At 47.2% G+C, this 20680-nt stretch overlaps 2 long non-coding RNA genes across 2 annotated transcripts; one reads left to right on the top strand and one right to left on the bottom strand.

Moving 5' to 3' along the window:
- Window positions 1-1388: 1388 nt before the first annotated feature.
- On the bottom strand, window positions 1389-6521 carry LOC126518375 (uncharacterized). Its single transcript, XR_008609573.2, has 3 exons — window positions 6016-6521; window positions 3673-3787; window positions 1389-1883 (listed from the first exon to the last, which is right to left on the bottom strand). It is a non-coding gene; the product is annotated as an uncharacterized lncRNA (long non-coding RNA).
- An 8629-nt stretch (window positions 6522-15150) lies between these two features.
- On the top strand, window positions 15151-18639 carry LOC129381527 (uncharacterized). Its single transcript, XR_011891121.1, has 4 exons — window positions 15151-15512; window positions 15648-15723; window positions 16196-16270; window positions 18037-18639. It is a non-coding gene; the product is annotated as an uncharacterized lncRNA (long non-coding RNA).
- Window positions 18640-20680: the final 2041 nt, after the last annotated feature.

Genomic DNA, 20680 nt, shown 5'->3' on the forward strand with positions numbered 1-20680 from the left:
TCTACAACGCAACGACACGCACTCTGCCTAAAGTGAATAATGAAGATTTTCCATAATTTATCCTACTTAATTAGGAAATTACACGTAATATAAAAAGATGCTCTAAAGAGCGCCACATGATAGCAAACCATATATTGTGGTTTCACTTAGCTGTGGTTAGCACTTCTTTAGAACGCTTGGTTCAAGTTACGCGAACCCTGTATATGCCCCGTCAATTACGTTCGCTCGTTTAAGTGACGTCATGGTGGAGGCGCCCTTTTGTTGTCCTTTTTCCAACAGGTGATATCCTCTGAAAGATTCGGCCTGGACTCCTTGAGCCTCTTGTGCACGATATCTCGAGTACCAGGTCCCAGCCATAAAATGTGATGAATGTTTGCCGTATAGAGACGCCGTAGCATTTTTTTCTTACCTTTCTCCGTGGTTCGACAGTTTCTGGAAGATCGTGGAGGCTCGTCTAATTTGTCTTACCTTTCTACAGAGGATGCAGTAGGCGTCGCGTTTGCTCGGGTGTCCGTCGCTATTTTTGGGCGATCTTGTACTTACCTTTTTTTTAGTCTTGCCTTGAAATGGCGGCTTTCGTTTTCTTCGTACTTCTTTGTTAATAAGAACGTGTGTTCATAAGTTCTTGTGCAGATCTTGATGTACACTCAGAACAACATTTGTCTAAAGTGGCGAATCGGTCTGTTCGGTGGTAGATTATAAAAAAGAAAAATGAAGACACAGGAAGGCGCCACAATGAGGCCACACATGGTCGATTCGCATGCTAGGGCCATGCCCTATAGGATGAACATAAGTGGAACTTTGCAATTATGTCACAGTAACTACTGCTGACGCTGGCGGCCCCTCGACCACTCTGTACAAGTGCGATTCAGACTGTAGTGCTATAGTGACTCCCTATAGTGACTTACCCTTTATTCTTGAAATTACGTGCGCGTGCTGGTGAGTGGCAAAGTGAGCATTTTCTCTAGTGTGTGTGTGTGTGTGTGTGTGTGTGTGTGTGTGTGTGTGTGTGTGTGTGTGTTGTGTTGTGTTGTGTTGTGTTGTGTTGTGTTGTGTTGTGTTGTGTTGTGTTGTGTTGTGTTGTGTTGTGTTGTGTTGTGTTGTGTTGTGTTGTGTTGTGTTGTGTTGTGTTGTGTTGTGTTGTGTTGTGTTGTGTGATACCGTAAGCTTTAGTCTTCAAGTAAGTGGAGGTTCCTGAGCAAGGTTCAAACAGTAAACACTGGTGGCATTGCTCCCCTGGAGATCCGTCAGTCGCTCACGGTGGCTTCATGGGTTTAGAGTACCTGCTTGGGGGCACTTGTTTATCGACACGTAACTGGATAACATTTCTTCCTAAAGGAGCCAGAGACTAGTACTGACAACTTTCGTAAATCTGTGGACAAAAAAAAAACAAATAAAAGGCCCAGAGACGAGAAAATAGTGAAATTCGGGAACTTTCCTAGATTCTGTATATATATATGAAAAAAGTAGCTGGCCCTTCAGTTGATCCGCTGTAATAATCATCCTTCATCCCCTAATTAAATAATATCAGTGGTATGGAAGAGCACTCTACGAGTACAATTTGACTCCGTGTTTCTCTGTACTGGTTTTACTGAATGAAATCACAGTGCTTGAAGGACACTCTATACCAGTACAATTGGAGTTCGCGTTTCCTCTTTCTTTCTTTAAAATCAACTTTCTCTCACTACGTGCCACTGAGGCGAGTGGCGCCTCGTATGCTGTCTGCCTTCGTTTTACTCGCTTAGTGCTGTCCACAAATTTTTTGACGTTTCTCGGCCATGGTGTCTTGGTACAGGACCTCGGCTGGAACCCTTGATGCGGGCCTGGATCTCGGTGGGAGCTGCTGCTTCGTGTCCTTCAAGTAGTCGCCGATCAGCGTCTAGCTATAGTATGTGAGTTTGAAAAAGGAAATTTTTGAAGATATCAGTACAGAGCTGTGACTGCCTCTTACTAGATGGTCACCCGAATAGTACTGCACAGGGAAGGGATGTTGGGAATGCAAGAAGTGATAGAAAAGGGGGAAGGTGTCGAGCGTAAAGGCCGTCGAGAGGTACAAGCAGTTGAAGCGGAAACGCCGTTCTGTAGTCGCCTAAATAGGTTATGGCATTTGAAAAACTCAGGTAAGGCTACGAGAGCTCGCTCGAGGAAGGACAAGTATCCACTTGGGAAAAGAAAGGCCTCAGGGTTGTCAAGGTGCAAGCATGCGAATGCGAACTAACACCACCAAGCAAGTCGTGGCTTCTCTAGTCTCGATAATAAATTGAAACTTTTCGTTTCATTCATTCATTCATTCATTCATTCATTCATTCATTCGGCGCACTGCTAAAGGCTGTTCTCCTATTTGCACAATACGCGGTGGAAGCAGAGGGGGAGGTGGAGTCACGATCAAATATCACGCAATCCAGTGTGCATCTGTTACGACCTACGCTTTACGATTATTAATTATGAATTTAAGATTGAGTGGCGGTAAATGTAGTACAAGCATGCATGCCGATATGAAACTTAAATGTGGCCCGACGCCACGAAGATCTCGAGCGCGTACGAGCCATGTGTCAACGCCTTTACTATTTTTGAGACACACCTGGCGATTTCTACTCCGACTTACTTGCTAACCCCTACCATATTCTTTTACAGTAAACTGATGTTAAGACGGTCTCGCTTAAGGCAAACTTTCAGGTATGAGGACCACGGCACGGTTGGTTGGTTTCAGGTAGGCCCAACGTGAAAGAAATCTGCTCAAAACGGAACGCTAATTCGGTTAAATCGAACTTCCGCAGTCGTCCCTGATACCTGCTACCTGCTCTAACAAGAGGCCCTTATCGGCACACTTGGAGGGAGTGAGGCTAGTTACCTAAGAAGTAAATGGTGATTCTGTAGACGCAAACAGCTACGCAGATGTCGACGTGCAGGTGGAAACCCGCAAGTCTGTCACTGAAAAGTGTGATTAAAACGGCCCTCGATGTGCCCCTGCATTCAAACAATTGCGGTCAGGACACCGTCCAGTGGTGCTGTAATATTATGTAGCAGATAACGGCCTGGATCCCTTGGTGCTTTTTTTCAGTAACATGAGGAGAATGAAGAAACGTTTTGCAAGCGAAGTAAAATTTCAACTTCAGTGACAGAGCACAGGTTTGCCAAATGCGGGCAAGTAACAGTTAATGCATAGCCTGAGTGTTTTTAAAGCAATGTCTAGCATCATGAAATTTTAACAAGTGACTTTCTTTTTTACATGTGCCTTTTCCTTTAGGCGCAGTTTCATTTGTTGATTTGTGGGCTGTTCCAGGAATAATGAGTTCTGTTATTTAGATCCTTTCTGTTAATGCGAACTTTCCACACGGCGAGCAGCTATCCACTGTTCCTTCGATTTAGTTTTAACGGGATCCTACTGTATTTAATATTTAGCTTATCCAGGCGCGGCGCTTACTTAATTTACCAATCTGAGGGCTAAAAACGTCAAATCAACAGACCAGCAGTCAACTGTGTTCCAATAAAGGGTCTCTGAATTGAAAAGACTACTGTGCACAGGGGCAACTATGGCCGCTGGTATGAAACACCAATGATGTCTTGGGCGGCACTTCGAGCCAGTAAGAAGACGATTCCGTGACAGGCAATTTTTCTTGCTGTGTACGCGACACAATTTAGTAGAGCTACGAGGCATACGGTTTTACTTACGTGACTGGTGAAAGCCAGGAACGTGTTGACATCACCACTTGTACTGTGGCTTGAAAGAGGCGTGACTGAGCACAACTGGTGGAACGCTGGCCCCCTCGTATCTGTGTTGAGGGAGCTAGGCAGTGTCAAATGAAACCATAAACACACACATACACAACGCCGGGATTAAGCAGCATTGGGCTCGTTGCAGATTGGTGAGCACTTGGGCATGTCTTGCGAACGTGTTTCGACTGCATGCGCTGTCGGGAGTAAGAAGCATAAATTGTTGCGTGAAGTCGTAAAGGCTGCAGACATTTCTAGACGAAGTTTTGACTGTGTGAGCAAGACCTTTATGTTTCTGAAAGTGACAGAAGCGCGCAAGTCAAGAGCTGTTGCTGAAGTGTACTATCGAAATAAATCTGCTCCCGGAAGGGCTACCTTGGCTGTGAGAAGCCCCGGGTAACACTCCTGGAGCCAACCCTGTACAGGCAAACAAAAACCCAAAGAAAGTTAAAGTACCGCATGCGTAAGTGGAAAGACGTGGGATCGACTGCCACTTACAGCCAGCTAGCTACGGCTCATGGGTCGAAAAATCCGATGTCAGACGCTATTGAAAAATTGACCGTCTGGCGTTATTGCAACAAAATTTATCGACACCAAACTTAATGGGAGTCGAACCCACCACCATTGGTGGGAGTCGAACCGACGGCCATTTGTGGGTGTCGAAACAACGGCCTTGGACGTTAATTACGGCAAAATAATAAGGCACAGTCAAGCAAGATGAGTTACTTAGGGCACTTGGCTCACGGCCTTTGGTGGGAGTCGAACCCTTGACATTTGGTGGGACTAAAATTCAATGGCACCAAAATTGATGCTGCCACCACTGATGGTTGGAACCTACGACCATTGGTGGAACTTTGATGTTAATTAAGGCGAAGTTAATTTGGTGAGAGAACAAAACAATAAGAGGTAACAACGCCTCCGAACGCGAATTCAAGTAATTTAATGAATGTCTCGTGACCACGTGGACTTTCGCCTTCATTCTATTTCGCATATGCTAAAGTGACTTAACTTTCGCTGTTACAGTACAGTTAGGTGTAACAATAACATCCCTTCGTGCTTTATCTGGCTTCATTGTGCATTACATCGAATGGTTGTCGCTCTAACAGATTTTAGTGTTCTACCTCGTATGTTCATTCTTATGTTGCGACGTACCTGCGCTGGTATTGTCTACAGAATGGGTTCTATCAGCGTGCCTGGGAAGGAGACCTTCTGGAAACTAAAAGCCGCCTTTATGGTTTGTGTAAGCCTTCACTAGTAGTTAAGGTTAATGAAAAAGTAAATTAGGGATGTTCACGTGCCAAAACCAGGATATGATTGTCGGGTACGCCGTAGTGGGGGGACTCCGGACTAATTTTGGCCACCTGGGATTATTTAACCAAAATCTAAGTAGATGAGCATTTTTCTTTTGCATTTCGCCCGATTTAAGTGCGGCAGCTGCTTTCTGGACCGAACACTCGAGCACCGAAGAGCAATGCCATAGCCACCAAGCTACCGTGACGGGTAGTTAAGCTTTTCATAGGAGACGATTCTGCCCAGCAGTATGAATTTTTCCTGCAAAATTTTCGCTTACAAATGTTAAGTATCCGCTTGAATCCGCTAAATGTACGTGAGCATCCTGCTGAAGATTAGTTTAGAGAAATATGAGCGAGAAACGGGGCAGAATATAGTGAACAGATTTTTTTATAAGTAGCTATATGGTATCAATTACAATGACAACCAAACTGCCAATGCTAGGAAGACACCTCCAGATTTCCGAATTTTGATGGTGGGTACACCTTCCACAAAGTACACCTTCCACATGGTGGGTACACCTGATGGTACACCTTCCACAAAGTAGTTCATACATACTTTCACCAAGAAAAAATATTCCCACTTTACGAAGTGAACTGGGTCAGATTAGATACATGAACCAAGAATTCAATGTAACTTTCTTAAGTGTATGCTCTCAAAGAGAAGCACTCTCAACAAGAAGTTTTTGACTGGGAGGAAGAAACACCTCCAGATGCAACTCAGAGGGCATGGTCATACATCTCCAACTGTGCTTTGAGGCTGCTTGTTGAACAGGCTGAATAATCCACTGTGAAACATTCTAAACAAGTTTTAAAATTTCCCGATCCGTTCGTTTATGGTTGGCAGGGAGATAAATCTTAGAATCACTGCTAGCCGTGAACTTGAGGAATGAGAAGCTGATTTAAAAACAGAATACGTGCCAACACTTCAAGTCGAGCTTTAGCTTCTTAGAAAGAGGAAACTTTCTTCAAGGTTGCCCAGCTTGCAACTTCTAGAGGGTGCACCGCCTACCTTGGGGAAGCTTCAGCTTCTAGTACGGCGGGTACTTTCAAGATGCGCCGTCTACTCGTCAAAACGCTGAAGGATGCCGCCATTGTAGAGCTCGAGCACGTCCGCGACGTCGGCAATGGACGGATTGTGCGCCCAGACGTCAAGCAGACCACGTGGAAGCTGGTCGGACGCACCGCTGGCGACATATACGAGACCAATGAAACAGAGTGAAACGGGGTGCCATGGCTCCACCTGCTGCAAATCGAGGCAAGATAAATGATAAGGGAAATGCAGGAAAGCTTTCTGAGCTGGCAGGCTGAGCCAGGTTGGTCATCTTGCATTGGGGAAGGGAGAAAAGGGACTAGAAGATGAGTACACGTCGCGTCTATAGAAGGTGCACCTACGCTTGTGCATTCACCATCATGATCATTCTCCCAGTCATCGACAGTACAGCAGCAAGTTACGGTGCTTTGTAACAAAAATGGCAACCAGAGGCGTCTCCCGCGGCTCTTGTTCGAATGTATAGATCTGCCAGCCTACTTTCATGACGTCACAGCTCGAAATCGAGTAGTGCTGCTGCCTAAAGCTCTTTGTCTGGTACAGAGGCTCTATCGAGGACGAGTGTGAGAACGAGGACAAATACTGAAGGACACCCTCGGAAATGCTGCTCGTGAAAGAAAAAAAAGTACTGTGCCAGCAGAAATCTGGTCTGCGTCTGGGATTAAACAAGAAATGCTGTGCTGCCGTAAGGATCGGAACGCGTGTCAACAGCGTAGCAATGGTCGCGTTCGTGACGCAAACGCGAGCTGCTCTCGTTGACAAAGTGCTATCTGCGTGAAACAGGCGCTGTGGTTTCCTCCTGGCGTATTTTGTTCCACGTTTATTTCACGTGGTCAGTCGCTGTTAAAAAACTCGTTCAACTTAACATCCTTGTTGCACCTACTATAAGTAGGCATTGGCCTTGCCAGAGTCATTTGATAAGTGGCCTTGTTGGACGTCCTTTAGCTTGTCATGCGTAGCGTTAAGAAAAAGTAATTACATTGTTCTTGCTAAATAGATACTGAAAAAGGAAGTTTCTTTCCTGATGACTTACACTTCAGCGACACTGGAAAGTTCACTCTTTACCCTGCCCGGAGACTTGCTAAGCCTTGTCCCTGTCGCATACGCACAATGGGGAGATAGCCTTAAGTATGATGGTTAAGATGAACGGGAAAAAGACGGTGAATTAGCGTTTCGTAAGTTAACACAAATAGATAATAAAATCCTGTAGAAGAAAGATATAAATAGAAGGAAATCGGACCTAGAATGCTTTAAAAAGGAAACTATAAAAAATAATTTGCCGCAGGTGCCATCATCGCTTTATCGCCAACAGAAATAAGCAGAATAGAAAAAGAAAAACAAAAAAAATCTGTTTCGTTCCGTTTCGTTTCCCAAACACTGGTACATACCCACTATGGGGGATTGGCCTAGAAGCAGGCGGTTTTCCGTATGGTTAGAATTAAAGCAAAACCAGATTCGAACAGTGGAGTGTGGGACTAAAGAACTCTAATTTAGAAGTACAATGAAAATGTTGTTAGGAATTTTGATAAAATAAGTTAACATAAAGAAATGAAATAATAGAAATAAAGTCTATCATTGCACTTATGATTCAGTCTCGTTTCTGCGATGGGTGAGCCGACATGTTCTCGTTGTCGTCGGGCCAGCTACTGCCAATTTTCGGCAGCACCTAATGAGGCAGCAAGGAGAAGTGTTAGGCTAAGCTGTGCAACTAAGTTATGCTCCTGTAACAGCAAAACACCAATTTTCACTCCCTAGGAGCCTCACGTAAGCCAAACAAAAAGTAAGGCGAAAGACGTTCCGATGACGCCTGGGTTGAAGTTCTCGTGCGAGCTCGTCGCCACATCATCGTTTTCGGCAACATCTTCTCGTGCCTAGCTGCTTGATTATCGTCGTCGTCGTCGTCGTCGGCATCATCATGATCATTATCATCATCATCATCCTGGCTACGCCCACTTCAGTGCAAAGGCCTCTCCATACTTCTCCAACTGCTCTTCCCTTCCCTTGGAATCCAGTCCGTAACCCTTAATGACCATCGGTTATCTTCCCTCCTCATTACATATCCTGCCCATGCCCATTTCTTTTTCTTTATTTCAACTAAGATGTCAATCACACGCGTTTGTTCCCTCAGCCACTCTGCTCTTTTCTTATCCCTTAACCTAGCACCCATCATTCTTCTTTCCATAGCTCGTTGCGTCGCCCTCAATTTAAGTAGAACCCTTTTCGTAAGCCTCCAGGTTTTTGCCCCGTAGGTGAGTACTGGTAAAACACAGCTGTTATACACTTTTCTCTTGAGGGATAATGGCAACCTGCTGTTCATGATCTGAGAATGCCTGCCAAAGGCACCCCAGCCCGTTCTTATTCTTCTGATTATTTCAGTCTCATGATCCGGATCCGCGGTCGCTATGTGCTCTAAGTAGATGTATTCCCTTACCACTTCCAGTGCCTCGCTACCTATCGTAAACTGCTGTTCTCTTCCGAGGCTGTTAAACATTAATTTAGTTTTCTGCAGATTAATTTTTAGACCCACCCGTTTGCTTTGCCTGTCGAGGTCAGTGAGCATGCATTGCAATTGGTCCCCTGAGTTACTAAGCAAGGCAATATCAGCGAATCGCAAGTTACTGAAGTATTCTCCATTAACTCTTATCCCCAATTCTTCCCAATTCAGGTCTCTGAATACCTCCAGTAAAAACGCTGTGAACATCGTATTGATTATCGTATTGAGTCCCAGCTGAACCAAACACTCCACCCTGGCACAAGTTTCAGAAGCCTTTCTTCGGCGAAAGACGGACCAGGTACAGGCATAATCATCGAAATCCGTGGCGTCACAGCGACGTTACGGGCGCTGAGGTGTTCCGCGCAAACATGAACAAAAAAAAAAAGACGACGAGCTAAACCTTTGCGTTTCTCACGTAAAAATTCCCCGTTTTCAAGTGAATGAATGATACCAGATGCTGACCAATAATAATCAACCTTGGAAGAATACCTTGCATTCTATAAGCAACGCGTGAAACGACGAGAACGACTTAGGTAAAACACAGGAAGACGCCATAACACAAAGCGCTATTTCTGTGTTCTCTCTCAGTTGTCCTCGTCCGAACGTATATGCTGCCTAGAATGGATAAGTTACAACTTCACCGTTTCACAGCACCTAGCTCACGCGCAGCTGCATGGGTCACCTGCATAGGTTCTGCCCGTACTGTCAAGCTGGATTAAGGGGCCTTCCCTTAAGTGCCCCGGGCCCCCGAAACGGTGAATGACCAGCCGTGATTGAAGATTAATTGTGCACGCGCCAAAGCTCCATTAGTCCTCGCCAACATCAGCCATGGTCCCCGTCGCCCACGCACTACCGATCGCCAAGCCCACGCGCGTCTGCAAAATTGTCTAGACGTCATTCACCAAGCCCACACCAGGAAAACTGAAGCAAGCTACCTGTGGAGGTGAGGCCGCGGATAACCACAATTATGAAGATCCTACAACACGATTACAATGCGACGACGAGCTAATTCCAGTAAACAGGTACAGTAACGAAAATATTACGTCAGATTTGCGGTTGATAATAGCTGGATCCGAGCTGAATGCCTTAGTCGGCGCAGGCGTTGATTATTCGGTAATAAGCTATTAAATGGCGAAGAAACTGAAAAAAGGTTGTGATGCAGTGCACCGGACCGCAGATACGCATGGTGGGCGGTAATCTTGTTACGCCCCTTGGCAGATGCACCGAAAGGCTTAATATAAGAGGCTTCACTTGCGTTTATGACTTTGTTTTACTGCCATAATGTTCAAGGGAACTTATACGAGGATTTTCTAAAAGCTAATGGCACCATAATTAACCTACGTAAGTCCAGTGCGTCATTCTAGACAGAACCAGCTATATGTGTGGAGGAATCGGAGGAGCGACGTCTTGCTGCATGTCGTGTCGCTGATGATGATGTAAGTGTGCCGCCACGCTGAAATGTAATGGTTCTTGTGGATAATGAAACATTCTGCGACCGTGAAGGTATAGCGGATGGAACCATAGGGCTCACTTTGAACAAAGGTACTTGGTAACCTAACGACAACGTCAACTGCTCTGCTCTGCTCTGCGACAACGTAACTGACCTGCCGTGTCGACAGATCAGTTACCGTCAACTACAGACTCCCCTAAGCCCCCCCACCCCCTTCCAAAAAAAAAAAAATACAGATACATCCTCTGATAAAGGATTCTTCTGACTGCTTCTCCACTTCCTCGAAGGTTCGGCGCACGTCTGTAGCAAAAGCACAGATTTATAAAAGCGGACGCCACGAGACTGGTATGCCTGCACCCGTATCGAGTTTCACCAAAAGAAAGGCAGATCATCAAGAAGCAAGTAGAGGAGATGCTTTCAGGTGACGATATTCAGCCTTGCAATAGTACGTGGGCATATCCTGTAGTGTTCGTTAAGAAAAATATAAGGCACTTGGATTCATCATAACACAGGTCTTGTTAGAATCTTTATTTATTCAAACTACGGACAACAGTGTCAACAGGACTGATGGAAATCTGCTTGCCAACTACACCCGTTCTCTGCATCACATTTTGGTATGAAAACGACTTGCGGCTCTTGCCGGCTTTAGTGTGATCAAGGAACCCGTACGGGTCCGGAAACGTCTGTGTTATTTTCACCTTGACTTGGACAGTGACCGCAATTTCTTCATCATCGTGTTACCTGACGAGACGAACTTTCGTGGAACTCTTGACTGCGCTTCGATTCTGTGTCGACTTCCAGAAACTGAACAGCGTAACTAGACGGGGCGTTTACCCCTTTCCACGCATCGATGAAAGGTTAGATCGGCTCCGATGTGCAAAGTTTTCTCCTCCTTTCACCTCAACAGTGGATACTCGCAAATAGAGGTGGATGTGCGGGACCATGAGCTCTGGCCACGACTTGCCTGTCGAATTCTTTAAGCAAGTCTTGTCCAGAGTTCATGGCCGAAAGCTCTCTGATCAGGCACTTTGCCTCACGAACACGGGGTACCCCACACTTGTCCTCGTTAGCGTCACTGAATCCCTGTTGAAGCGCATGTCACCACAGATAACTAATGCCTCTCAGTCTTCCACGCTTTACAAAAAAGTCGCGGTTATTCCGTATATCCAAGGCATATCGCACCGGCCGAAAGGGATTGGCCAGTGGGGCAATGTAAATGTGTTTTTTTTTCCGCTCCCGATAAACTGCAATCTTTGTGCAGATTAACCAGTGCGTGTGCCCCCAAAGAGCCTGCTTGCAAAAAGAGACATCAAAGTTCGCTGACTGTGCAGAAGGAATAGTTTATAGCCTGCCTTATAACTGGGGGTCTAACTCTGTTGGTCAGAGTGGACGATGCCTTAATGACAGGACACGGGAGCATCACTACACAGTGATGGAAATGAATGATAGAATTTTCACTGTAGAAATCGTACGCGTAATCACACAGACGCCACAAATACGGTCACCTGTAAACCGGTATATAGCGCATGCTCAATTGTCAGCAAAAATCGTAATCAATTAACCAGAGAAATCATCGAAGCGGAATTGATTGACAGGTGTGGGGACACCTGTGTGTTAAAACCGTTCCTTGCAATTTCCAGCAAGGAGCTATCCTTCTTGCATAGAGATAGGTATTATATGCGGGCGGCGCACACGTGATGTGTCACAAAGTTTGCTACATGTGTGGTTACTTGCTTCAAAATAAAACAGTGTTGTAAGTATGCGCTCGTTTTTCTCAGCCTCTTCTTCGTCCTCGTCTTGTGCACAATGTGTTGCATTCATGTCCTACCAACATGTCCAAACAGTCACCTTAATGTCTCCCATTATCAACAGCAAAAAAAAAAAAAAAAGATGCATACTGATGTTCGGGTGAGGTTCAACTTGTAAATATAACATTGAAAAATATAACACCTTATTATGAGCACGGTCATAAAGAATTAGACAGGAACTGCCGAAATAAAAGCATAACTAGCCATTAATTATCACCAACGTACGAGGGTGCAATCTAAATACGAAACGGCGTCTTCCTAGCGTTTTGAACTTCGCACCTCGCCGTGGCGCCGCGTAGCATGTGATCCCCGAGGACATTTGCGACTCAGGGCGCTATTCTGGGGCCGAATCTTATAACGGTTCGGAATACGAACCGTTCGCTTCGCCGCTTACGTCACTAGATGTGCCACTCCCAAGCCGGCGGTGGAAGAAGGGAGGACGCGACCAATAGATGAGAGGGTGCCACCTCTGAAGTGTACGTCATTATATGACGAGCTAATCGAGGAATTGCAGAATGTTTCTGCTTGGTAAATAAATGTAAAATATAATTTAAATATTATACGCCAAGTTCTGAAGTATAAACGTGTGGTGCCGGGCGTTTATGCAATGCAGAAGTAATTTATTAATGTCATTGTTTTTTATTCTCAGCCCACAGGTGGTATCGCAAGCGTAAATGAGTTAAAGCTATGTCGTCTGCTACCAGGAGATCGCACGATGCACGCAACAGGAACGCACTGCCGGCACTTCTCAAGTAGCGAGCGCGACAAAACCGTGAACTGGTTCTTAGGGACACCTTTACTAGCCGACTATATCAATTTTCCATCTTTTTTCGCCCTTCGTCATCGGCTCGGACATGACTCGCTCGCCGCCGCGCTGCCGCTGTCCCTGCGATAAGCCCTACGGCGCGTCGCGTGATAAAAGCAATGGAACTTGAAATCGAACATTACAATACACGGGCCCTACATTGCCTGCGCGAAGTCAAATCGAAGAGTGTGGTGCTGACGGTGCGCGCTGTGCCGTAAAATTGAGTAACAAAGTGCGGCACTCCCGAACCAGAGAAAAAGAAGGCGGCCTAATAAGAGATCTCCACAACATCTTCCCGTCCTGACTGTATTGTTTTATCAGCCGAACGAAGGAAGTGCTGAACCAGCCTAGGTTGAACCCTTCTGACTGCTGAACGGCGATCTGCGAGCTATTCACGCTGGCGATAGCACTGAGAATTCGATCTCACCATGGAAATATCTCCTTGGCATTGGCTTTGAAGCTGAGGTCACGGGAAAGCTGACCCAGCCCTTCAACCGGCCAACACAGTAATTGCGAGAGCAGCTTTGTGGACAGTGTCGGCAGCAGAGATCTAGGTCATTCCGATGAATGCTTCACGTTCGACCAACTTCTGGGAGCTGCAGGCCGGTGGCGATGAACCGCAGTGCGCAATATTCCTTCCTCTGCGTGGAATGGCCACTCGTACGCTTGCACCTGAGTCCCCTCCATTTGATAGCGTAGCCTGCAAAAGGTTTACTTAGAAAGCCAGCAAGGGCGGTGCAACTCATTATCCGTCACTTCTTCGAACGCGTATCGCGCTTCCAGCCGTGGTCGACACCGAAAGAGAAACGCCAAGCAGACGACGAAGGCAAGTAATAGCCTCCGAAGCAACCAACGCACGCGCGCGCGACGCCCGCGTGTCTCCGGGGTCGCGCGACCGGCGCGCGCGGCCAGGGTCACAAGCCAAAGCCAAGCCACAGCAACGGAACCCAAAGCGGACTACCCCTTCGCCGGTTCCTACGACCGGTTCGCTTTGAAGATGATTGACACATGCGTGACGTATTCAAAAATTGCGATACCGCCCCGCTGCCTCTGACGACCTGTGACGTAATCGAAATTTTGACCAATCAGGTGAGGCCAAAGGAACGGTTCCCCTACCGAAGCGTTATAAGATTCGGCCCCTGGACACGCATGGCGGCTGCACGGCCGCCATTATCCGCCATGTTTACTCTCTGATTGGCTGTCGAGAGGTCACGTGTTTTGAAATTTGTGCCGGGAAGCGGAAGTATTGCAAAATGCAATTTTGCGTTTTCATCAAGATGACGAAACGTGACGTGGAGCTGCAAATTTTATGGACTAATAAATTTTTTTGGTCCTTGGCAGCTATATTGCGATGTTAGCGCTTCAAAAAGAATGTGAGCGGTAGTGCGCAGAAGCCAGTGCAATGCATCTGCAATTGCGCGAATATGTGGTGGCGATCCAAGATGTGCGCCACGCCAGCTTGCTGATTGGCTGAAGGAATATCTCGTGAGGAGCGTCACAGGAAGGGCTGTTTCGTAAACGTCATTTTGACGATGCATGACGTTGCGCTGGGCCGCCATTGCTGAGATTTTCCGCCATAATTTTTGCTGCGACGAGCCGCGCGAATTATGCTAATGAGCAGCCATATGCAATGGCAGCCTAGAGGAATGCGTATCGCCACATTTTCCCCGTCGTTTGGCACCACGAAAATCTTTTTTTCATAACGCATGCTCGTAGTATTTGCATCGCTCTCGGGTCGTGTTGACATTTGTGTTTGGGGCCATCATTTTTTAAAAGAACGCGTTTATACGAAATAATAGTGGTTGAACATAGCAAACTTTCGGCGATGTTGTCCACTTTTCACTGCTGCATTTGTATTGTAATCAAGATTAATGCCTTTTTGCACAATCAAAAGTTATGACAACGGCCTCTTTCTAATTTATAAAAAGAAATGTACGCAAGGCGGCGCCTTGAAGTTCCCTCCCTCGGTGCGAGTAACCAGCGAAATGAACAAGAGATGGCAGCGCCGGCGCTTGCGTCGCGCTAGTGGATATCTCTGGCGCGCGCAACGCTATCGGTGATACTCGGCCGTTTCTCAGCCAGCCGAGTCGGGCTGAGTCACTTGCGTTTCACGAGATAGCGATGACGTGGCCTAGAACGTGCCCGCATCACCACTGGTAGGTCGCGTATGTTGTCTCAAGCAAGAAAACAAGCGCGTTGGCGCCAACCATGCGATGACTCATTCCATTTTCCGGGGACACGCATCCCAGCTATTGAAGCAGACGACGGCTTGTACGCAGCAGACGACGGAAGCGAGAAGCGTTTTCGACGGAATAATCATATGCTTTGAGATAGCTGCTTTATTTTTACTGCGGAGGAAAACTGTTTTGCTTTACTGGTAACGCTACATTCAGTGCCATATTTTCAGTTTCTTAGGCGAAACGTCAAGTTGGCGTCACGTTACATAAGCAAAACTGGGCCACCAGCGCCATTTTGTTTGCGTCGCGCCTACGTCACGTACCGAAGAAAATGGCGGAATGTCCAGAATAGCGCCCTCACTCTCGTGTTCCCTTTCCCAGAGATGACGATTGTACGTACTGCAAAAAATCGGATAAGGCCTACGTTTCTCGTTCTACTGGTGCTCTCGATGTCGTGCGAAAGCTAAAGAATCGCAGGCGGCAAACGTTTGTTCCCCTCTCTGTCTTTTTTTTCTATGGGAATCTCTGCATCAGAACGGCAAGTTGGCCGAGTTTGTAGGCTAACGTCGTCCGAATCGGTGTCTTTGTTACCGTTTATTTCGCGCCATTTGATTTCGACCCGTTCTCAGCAGTCGAACGTTGGCTCCGTCGCGATAGCAAGCGATGTAGCCTGCACTGATATCGCAGCTTGCTTTGACCTGTGCTGCCATTTTGCCGTACGTAGGTGGGTGTGGTTGCGTGTAAGAGTCCGCACATGATTTCGTGAATACCTTTAGCTTGTGGCGTCAAGCTGCATTTAACGCCGCTATTTCTCGGACCACGGCGTGACCGAAAGATTGCTGGCTGTTCATTTTTGTAGGATATTCCCGTTGCTCGTGGTTCTAACGTCGCGGGGACGGACAGCCGGGTCAAGCTACGTTTCACAGCAACGAGAGGTGAGGCCGATTCTTGCAATAGTTTTGAAATAATTCCGCACCAGCAACATTTCGCGTGGCTGCTATGCTAAGTGCCTTGCACTCACTCTTTTATTTTCTTCTGCCTCCTCGCGAAGTGGGCGTATCAACCGTTAGACAAAAGCAATACAGTTGCCAGTCCAGTGCAGCACGCTACTTAATTTCACGTCGATGCGCTGAAAAAAATTATTTGGTTTTTATCACACTGTATAACTTCGGCCGTATCCTCGTACTTAAACGTTGCTTTTGCTGCAGTAGCAGCAGAGGTAGTCGGCACTGAAAACGCGGCTTGTTTTTAACGTTGGCTGCCATTTTGCCATTCGTTCGTACTTGTCATTGAGCGCAAGAGCATTCACCTGCTTTCGTGAATAACTTCAGCTTGTGCCATTAGGCCACAAGATTTTCGAAGGCGCCACAATTTGACTGATAGTATGCTGGCTACTCGTGCATGCAGGGCTTCCCCGTGGCTCATGGTTCGAACAATGGGGGAACGAACAGCCGGGCCAAGTTACGCTTCCCAAGAGACAAGGTGAGCGCAGTTCTTTCCATTGACTAGAAGTGAAGTAATTATGCTGAATGAACTTGTCGTGTAGTAGCTATGCGATATGTACCGCCTTCGCTGTAAAACGTCTTTATTTGCTGCTGGCGACATTAACGCGTATCAACCGTTAAAAAAGTGCACTACAGCTGACAGTAAAGTGCAGAACGGCGCCGAATTTGATGCTCGCGCGGTGAAAACATAACCTCTTCGACACATATTCCGAAATCAATTCAAAACTACCTGAAAGTGTATTTAAGTACTATTGCCGGCATCTTTACGTTTTCCAATGCTTTTCTTGGTTTATATTGCGGCACCATCGGTGGAAAACTCGCTGAATGAGAGATACGCCGCGAACAGAAAATTGTGCAGAAATATAGATTTTCATGCAGCTTCAAGGCACACGTTGGAATCTATTTGAAGCGAAGTTTTATATTACAGTCCTACACAACCAACGGCGCCGCGTGTAATTGTTTAATGACATCCTATGCGATGAGTATATTCACTCAATGTTTATGCACAACTTTCATTTCGTGCAATTTTCCCACTCGTGCTCTACACCGTTCCGAAGCTATTCCGAAATGCAAACACAATATCAGGCGGATACACAGTGGGGCCTATCTGCGGAGCGATATCACGAATGGGAAGGCGATCTGTGATGCTTGTCGACGGAAGAGTGCTGATCACTGGTGTGTGCATTGAGAAGTAGGAGACCTTTGTAATCACACGTATTCCGAACATGTTCGAGGTAGTATTATTCTTGAAAGAAAACGTGGTCCAGCAGCTCCGCGCGGAGGGTCACAGCGACCATGTGCAGTCGTGATCTGTTTGAGCGTGAACATGGGAGCGCGTGGCTTTGCGTACTGCCAGCGCAGTTTAGTACAGAGCACTGCGCATGCGCCGTGCGTCATGAAAGCACGTGCGTGTCGTCTACTGCACGCGTACCGCAATAAGGTAGGCGTACGCTTAAATAGCGGTAACAATATTGAACTTGGAATTACATGTCACACGATGTATGAATACACATGAAACTTATCTTTTGCCGACGTTCCCAAGATCATTCCTTGTTCTTCAGCTAGGTTGTTTCCACGCATGCGTATTATATTTGTGGGTGTATTGAAACAGTAATCTCATGTCTTCGAGGAAGGTATGTGCATTCGTTCATTGATCAGATCAACTGTTGCACCTCAGCGCGTGTTTCGAAGTAGCGGGGACACAGTCAAACTTTCGCTCAGAAAGATATTCTCAGCGCTCCATCTGCTCCCTGGCGCAGAGGCCGCTAAAGACTGTCAATAGAATTATCCAAGAGTTCAGCAAGAACGGTCGCATTTCTGACGCTCCACGTAGGCGTCGACCAAGTATAACGACGGATGAAGAGGACGCGCTTGCGGTAGTTGCAATCATGGAGAAACTGTTTCAGTCCGCGAGAGAAGTTCGGGAGCTGCTGGATGTGGATGCTTCGGTTCTTACTATACGGAGACGTCTCTGGAGTGTCGGACAACGAAGTTCTGTGGCTGCACCAGATCTCGTCCTCACATGCTTCGAACAAGGCGTCACGAGTGCAATTTGCCGAAGCGAACGCCTCGTCGACTTCCGATGATTGGGGTAGAGTAATCCTCCCGGACGAGTCGACTTTTTCAACACGTCAAAAACAACGCGTGCGAGTGCGGCGAGCAAGAGGCATACGGTAAGAATTATTTTTTCCGACCGGCCTTTATTTTGTGTGAATGACTAAATTTAATATGATTTCCATGCAGTTACGAGCCAGCCAATCTGCAGGTAGTCGCCGCGAGCCGACGCACCTGCGTGGACGTGTGGGGCGCGGTGCTCGATGCACGGTCTCGGGCCTGCACCCCCCATCGAGGGCGCTCTTACTTCTCAGCTCTACTGTAGCGAAGTCTTGGACGGCAGCCTCCTCCCTTACGCCCACACCGCTTTCCCCGAGGCTGATTTTGTGCTCCAGCATAACCATTCGCTGGTGCACACTGCTATGATTGTGAAAGAGCACCTAGAAACTGGTAGTCGAACTGCACTCCTGGCCGGCCAAGGGCCCTGACAAGAACATCTGGAAAATATCTGGGGGCGCATAAGAGCAGCCATGGTGCGACACCCGATTGATTCGGCGACTCTGGACGAGCTGTGGGTAGCTGTTTGCCAAGAGTGCGAGAATCTTAGAGCAAGTAACCTTGTGATTGCCCTGTACTCTTCGATACCGTCTGGAAAGGCAGAAGTTGTTGCTGAGGAAGGAGATGAGAAAATACTATAAAGAAAACAAGCAGCAAATGCAATTTACATCTGTCGCTTCTCAAAGTGTTTCAACATTTCTTGAAAAGTGCGCAAAATAAAAGTTTGGATGTTCGTGTGTCGTTGCTTTTTTCTGCATTGTGTGACTAAAGGAATCCCGGAGAAAAGAAAAAAATAACTGGGTAACGATTTTCTGGTAATTAGGGAGGAAGCAGGAAGGAAGGAAGGAAAAAGTGGAGAAGGAAGGCAGGGAGGTTAACCAGTTTTGCCTAACCGGTTTGCTACCCTACACATGGGAGCGGGATGGGGGGGATGAAAGATGGGGAGAAGAGATAGAGGGCACATAACATTGCACACACATCGTTAGTTACAGTCTGTCACTCTTGTGCGGTACGTGACATCACTGTCACAGCCGCTTGTCCAAGCCCGTATCCTTCATAAACCGAAGTAGTCCCTTCGTCGCCTTCAGCTGCGATGTCTTCAGTCGGCGATATGTGAAAATGGTTGCAACTGACAATGGTCTATTGTCAAGGTGCGCTAGAACGGACGCCATGGACTGTCTCTGAACATTATATTCAGGACAGTCGCACAGAATGTGTTCCAGCGTCTCCTCGCAAAGACAGGCATTGCAGAGAGCGTTGTCGGCCATTCCAATGCGAAACGAGTAAGATTTCGTGAAGGCCACCCCTAGCCATAAGCGATAAAGCAGGGTGGCCTCACTTCGGCGGAGTCCGGTTGGCATACAGAGATGCATCAAGGAGGGCAGGTCGTGTTGATGATTGCTGCGGTTGGTCTGGCTGCTTGGCGTGCACCATAGAGAGAGCGTGATCTCCCGTGCAAGCACTTGAAGTCTGCTGGCTGCGTCGGACCGTGAAAGTGGTATGGCCTCTTCCTGTGTGTCTTCAAGAGCTTCAAGCATTGTCTTCAAGAGTGTGTCCGAGCGGCTTTATCGGCGTCTTCATTTCCGATGACGCCGCAGTGACTTGGCAGCCACTGAAACGTCACGTGATGTCCTTTCTCATGGGATGCATGGAGTAGGCATCTAATATCGAATACGAGCTGTTCGAATGGCCCGCGACGCAGAGCTGATAGTACAGATTGTAGGGCTGCCTTTGAGTCGCTGAAAATTGACCATTGTCGAGGTGGTTCCCGATTGACAAAACAAAGTGCAGCTCGAAGAGCAGCTAGTTCCGCAGATGTAGATGTCGTTGGGTGGTCAGTCCTAAAGCTGATGGTAATACCTCTTTCTGGGACGACTACAGCACCGGACGAACACTGGATGTTTGTGGAACCGTCAGTATAAATATGTGCACTGTCTGCGTACCTCTCGTGCACAAGAAGCAGACAGTTGTTTCAGCACAGGCGACGACAGCTCAGACTTTTTCCCGATTCCTGGCACGTTGAGATGGACTGTGGGGCTGACAAGGCACCAAGGGGGCATCGATGGTTTAGATGCAGCGGTGAAGCCCGAGGGAAGTTTGTCGTTGTACTTGACAATAGTTTTTGAGAATGATGCTTGGTGCCTGTCTGAAGGTAGTGTTGCAAGGTGGTGATAGGGGGCCCGTGCCAAATGTCTGATATGCGTTCTCAGGGTTTCCACCGTGATGTGAGTCTGCATTGGATGGTCCCGAGCAATCGCAATAGTTGCCTCAGTTGACGTGCATCTCGGCAAACCAAGACAAACTCTGAGTGATTGAGCTTGCGCTGCTTGCAGAACACGAATATTTGTCTTGCAGGTGTTGTTCAGTACAGGTAGACTGTATCTTAAAAAACCGAGAAAGAGAGCTCTGTAGAGTCTCGGCATTGCGTCTACTGACATTCCCCACGTCTTTCCTGTCAGGTATTTAAACAACTGGGAGGTTGCTGTTAGGCGTCGTTTCATGTAAGCCACGTGCGGGCTCCAACAGAGGTCTCGGTCGATAATTACGCCAAGAAATCTGTAGGTTCTGACATAGGAAATGGTCCGCCCATTGATTGAGATGACATAAGGCGTCATTGGTTTGCGAGTAAACGCCACTAGGGCGCATTTTTCTGGCGATATGCTGAGACCTTGTTCACACAAGTAGCTCACTGTCAAAGTAGCCGCTCTCTGAAGCCGTGCACGTATCTGAGGACGTGTGACTGCCGAAGTCCAGAGACAGATGTCGTCTGCGTATA

The sequence above is a fragment of the Dermacentor andersoni genome, chromosome 11 (genome assembly GCF_023375885.2).
Source record: "Dermacentor andersoni chromosome 11, qqDerAnde1_hic_scaffold, whole genome shotgun sequence".
Lineage (NCBI taxonomy): Eukaryota > Metazoa > Arthropoda > Arachnida > Ixodida > Ixodidae > Dermacentor > Dermacentor andersoni.